Source organism: Ictalurus punctatus, chromosome 9, assembly GCF_001660625.3.
Source record: "Ictalurus punctatus breed USDA103 chromosome 9, Coco_2.0, whole genome shotgun sequence".
Classification (NCBI taxonomy): Eukaryota; Metazoa; Chordata; class Actinopteri; order Siluriformes; family Ictaluridae; genus Ictalurus; species Ictalurus punctatus.
This window is the reverse complement of record NC_030424.2, coordinates 31,063,641-31,069,179: the sequence shown is the minus strand read 5'-3', so window position 1 is coordinate 31,069,179 and position 5,539 is coordinate 31,063,641.

Below are 5,539 nucleotides of genomic sequence, written 5' to 3'. Positions count from 1 at the left end.
AGAGACACCCGACCCGACGATACAGACGAGCCGAAGACCGCCATCAAAGCGACCTGGACTTCAGAACACCTCAGCAGCGCCTCAGGCGGATCGCCGCCACGCCACGCCGCACCGACGCAGTCACTCCTGCAGGAGGATTAAAACCCCGACCGAGAATCAGCGCATGAATTAACACCCTGTTCACAAGGTCCACATTTCTGCCTTATAAATCCTTTACTCTGAGATTCTGACACGCTGGATGTGTGATTTCCGTGAGCTGTAAATCGTCATCATCGAGATTAGAACAAACAAAGGCTTTAAATAGTTCACTGTGTGTGTAATGAATCTAGAATATATGAAAAGTTCCACTTTTTGAATTAAATTACTGAAAAAATGAACTTTTCAACTATATTGTAATTTTTTGAGATGCACCTGTATTAGCTTAGAGGAGATTTTATAGTCAAAAGGCAAATATACATGAATGAGGTTGATCATCTGGGGTCTTAAGTTTTTTCATGCTGCGTTCACTTAAAGGTAGTAACTCATAATTCAGAGAAAACGCCTCAGAACTCCTACTCGGGAAAATCAGAGATCTGCAAGTGACTTCAAATCAACATGGCCGCTCCCCGCATCAGCAGTAAACACTGCAGCAGCAGCAGCAGAACGTCTCACCTTTAAATGAGTTAAACTGTATATACACACGCATTAGCTTTAGACCATAAGCGTACAGACATGTTCACTTGTTAAATCTATAACACGGACTCTACAGCTCACTGTTCTGAGGAAAATACACCTCACTCAGCACAGTCAAGTGGCTAGCTCGCTCTTAGCAAAAAAAAAAAAACGAAAAAAAACAAACAACTTCCTGTCTCCAAGGTAAGTTGAATGCAGCGTTAAAAATATTTGAGACTGCATGACATAATCACAGCAGATAAAGCAAGGGTGGACAAACTTTTGCACTCAACTGTAAGTCAGTTTGTTATTGTTGGCGGCAGGGATTTAACCTCAGAAATGTATTATTAAAATGAGCGTATGTGTAGAATAAACAGCGTAAATCCCATATTCTTAGGAAGACTTCTCTGTGTTCAGTAAAAGTGCAGCAGTCTGTCATTTTGTTTTTTTAATCAAACGACCCTTCGGTGCTTCCTGTTAAATATTAAGCGGCAAACAATAATGATATGAAGATGTTCGTAACAGAAAAACACGCTAAGGAAATGAAACCTGGAACGGAAATGTACACGGATGAAACCGATCATCGGGTGTCTACAGTGTTATAGACTAGCGCTGAGGCTAATGCGGCTAAACGGTAACGGTTGCTAACAGCCTCCAGTTTAGTATGAAATTGTGTACTGGAATCCGGAACAAGGTTGTGGCTCGACTTTTGTTCTTTGACCTCTGAAGTCTCAGGTGTGTGTGTGTGTGTGTGTGTGTGTGTGTGTGTGTGTGTGTGTGTGTGTGTGTATACACCTGCTCGTTATCTTAATAATATTACCGAAGCTAAAGCCACACTACGGGTCAAAAGTTTGTGGACACCCGACTGCAAAGTTTCTCACGATCTTAAAAACCTTTTGATCTGAAGGTGCGAGAGTAAACGTGTGAAATCGGTGTCGTAGACAAAAATATAACCGCACCGACGTGTTCGTTTCTTTCATTAGAGAACTGACATTTTATTTATAAAAAAATATTTGATTTAAACGGACGACTCGGAGGGAAATATTCTGAAAAGCGGGAGATGAGAGTCCGGCGTCGGTGTGAACTCCTTTAATACCGTTTAAAAATCATCTCAGGGAAATTCCTCAAGAGATCCGGCGAGAAAACGCCGAGAACACACTTCTGTAAATTTTAGGTGAAAAGGGCGTCGACTCGGAAGATGATAAAATACTCAATCATTCTGATTTATTTTGGATTTTTTAAAATCACGACATAATTCCCATAGTTCCGTTTGTGTTACTCCAGAGTTTAATGACTTTATTATTATTCTAAAATGTGGGGGGAAAAAATATTGAAATAAAGAATGAGTGTGTGTAAACTTTTGACCGGTAGTGTACATTTCCATAAACGCTGTAAACGGCCGTGAAGTGTCTTTATTCAGCAACGTAGCATGTGTGTGTGTGTTTTTGTCTGTGTTGTTATCTTTAGCCTCTCGTGCTAACATCAATGTCCGGACCTCATCACTTCATTATTCTCCTAAACAGTGTGTTTTTTTTTTTTTTGTCCGAGAAAGACGTTTGTCCCTCGATCCCAAGGGCTGCGGCGAAAATAACCGATCTCTACTGTTTAAATGCAAATAAGCAACAGCGAAGCAAACAGGCCTGGTGTCATTTCTTTATTTTTATTGCCCCCGTCGTAATTAACTCCTCTTCCTCAAAACTATCTTTATAACCGTGCACACAATGTGCTCCTAAAGCAGCGCTCTGATGATCTGATACGTATGCAAACCGGGACTTTTTCCCCCCTTTCTATAATAAACCACAATCCTAATTCAAGTGAAGAGTCCTAATAAAGAAATAAGCAGCATTTGCCTGAGATTTGCCTAACCTCCGAGCAAAACAACAATGTGGCGAGTTATTTTTTTTCTTCTCGGCGGTTATACAAATGACATTTCTATTGCACTTTCCCTGCTGAAAGAGGATATTAAACTTTATCAGTTTAATCTGTTTATTCATTACCTGAGTTCTGCACAAACAGCCAACGATCTCTTTCTGTTACTATGTGTGTGTGTGTGTGTGTGTGTGTGTGTGTGTGTGTGTCTGAGACAGTGTGTGTGTGTGTGTGATTGTGTCACAAGGCCTCAACTGCCAAAACAACAAACTTCTATCACAATCACTCATTAAACACTGCTGCCTGATTATTGAGTTTAAAGATTGAACATGGCCACCTGTGTGTGTGTGAGTGTGTGTGTGTGTGTGTCTGTGTGCGTGTGTGTGTGTGTGTGTTTGTATTTACGTGTGTGTATGTACTGTATGTAAAGGTGTGTAAGAGTGACCTGCGCTTCTTCGTGTCACCTAAAGGGGGCAGCAGTGACAGTGAGTTTATATGGATTAAAGCTACAGACAGCAGACTGATCATGTAGACATCTTAATTATTATTATTATTATTATTATTAAGTACTTGTAGTAGTATTTTAATAAATAGAAACTGTCCGGATGCAGCTGAAGTTTAGTAATCTTTGTTCTAAAATGTTTATTTATATGTATTTACATATACTTACATTTTTAAGAATCAAATATTTCAGTATTATTCGGCGTTAAATATCTAATTAATTTTCATAAATATTTTTTTAAATATAAAAAAAATGCAAGTAAAAATAGTAGTTTTGTAGACATTAGATACAGTATCGCCAAACAGGGTTATTTATTTATTTGTTTGTTTTCAACAAAACCCAACATTCAGCATAAATACGTACAATATAAACTCGGATAATAAAACGTTCACGTGTACGGGGTTTTCTCTCTTTTCAGTTAAAATATCAAAGTTGTCCTCATCAGAAAACGATCCTCATTTCTTGTACGATTCCCTTTATTTCTCTGTGTCTGTGTCAGTGATTATGAATGAGCGAGAGAGTGAGATTTTTTTTGCTTCTGAATGTGGAAAAAAAATCATTCTGAGAGAGAAAAAGAAACGTCACGACGCACGCTACGGCGCAAAAGTCTCCGTCACGTGTGAAGAAATGCTGTTGACATAAAAATAATGAAATGAAGCGTCTCTATATATGAAAAAGTCCTCTATCAAGAGAAGCAGACATTAGTAAACGAAACAATCTCTTTATTTATTTACTGACTCAGTAATGCAAAAGTCATCAAATGAACATTTATGACTAAAACACCTTTTGCACAGCAGTGTTTATACGTAAACGAGCCTTTCAAGTGATTCACCATTATGACGAGATTGTGGAGTGGGCGGAGCTTAAAGTCCTCATGGATGTCGCTAAGTTTTAGATGAGGTGTTGGATGGGAAAAGGAGTAAACAAAAACAAAAACAAAAACAAATAAACATGTCTTTTGAATTTTTATTAGTGCAGTTTAGGAGGAGGTGTTTTACTGATAGATAACTCGCCAAAAATCATCAGTTCCACGTGTCTCACCTTAAAGCTTGAATTAATCCTCCATTTTAAATGAATGACATTTAATTGTGGTCATTTTTATTTATTTGATGAGTCATGAACACGGGTTTATTCGCAGAAGATTCCAGAAAACGTGTAAACAAACCGGCACAGTGACGCAGAGTTACAGAGAGACGGGAGCTGGTGTTGAAACTGATTTTAGAAGTTTATTACACACACACACACACACACACACACACACACACACTGAAGAGCTACAGAAGAGATACAATGGATATAAAAAATTTACACACCCCTGTTAAGACTACAGAATGTAAATCGTGTCAAATTTCCCCAATTTTAACGTGATATAGTTTACAGTAACATAAATGTGCACACCCTTTTATAACAGGTCATGTGACTGTGTTCAGAATGAACCAATCCCAATCAAGCATGGTGAAAAGTAATCATCATACACCTTTCATCACTGAAGTGGTTCTGATGAACCCCAGAATAAAGACCAGCGGTTTATCAGCGCACATCTTCTCGGTTTCGTCCGACGGATGAAGCCAAAGCGCATACAAAGCATGTACGGTTTATCGCTGTGGAAAGGTATCACTCAGGAGACCGGTATACGTGTGAAAGAACTTCCAAAACATCAGATGTACCATGGAACGCCGCGAAGGCCATCATCAACAAATGGAGAAGACGGGGCACTGGAGTGACATCACCAAGAACAGGACGTCCCTCCACACCTGCTGGGAAAAACACCCAACTCACCTAAATCACCGAAAACCACGTAGCGAACTGTTCTCTGATCTGATGAAACAAAACTAGAACTTTCTTGACATAATTTTAAAATTCAATTCAATTCAATTTTTATTTGTGTAGCGTTTTTAACCGTGGACGTCGTCTCAAAGCAGCTTTACAGAAACATATAAACACAGGATGGAGATTTTAAGAGTGTGAATTTATCCCTATTGAGCGAGACGGTGGTGACGGTGGTGAAGAAAAACTCCCTGAGATGATACGAGGAAGAAACCTTGAGAGGAACCGGACTCAGAAGGAAACCCGTCCTCATCTGGGGAACGACGGAGAGTGTGAGAGTAAAAGAAAGTTCGTTATGGTTTAATATGAAGTCTGTTTGTTGAACTAGTCCACTGTTCACTAAAGGAGACCCGAGTGGAGAACTGCATGCTGCTAAGTGCAGTCCCGAGGACATCGCAGCAACCGTTACCACAGCAACCACAGCGAGAACGTCCATGTGGAATCGACGTCCAAAACCATTTCCATGGTACTTCAAGCGGTACCGTCCTCAGCGATCTCCAGGCTGTACTGCACTGCTTGGGGTCGAAAAAGATATGCTTGGTGTAGAAACAAGACAGCTTATCACCCAGAGAACACCGTACCCATGGAGAAGCACGGTGGTGGTGGCATCATGTTAAGGTTCTGCTTCTCTTCAGCTGAGACTGGGGCTCTAGTCAGGATAGACAGAATCATGGACAGCTTCAAATTCCA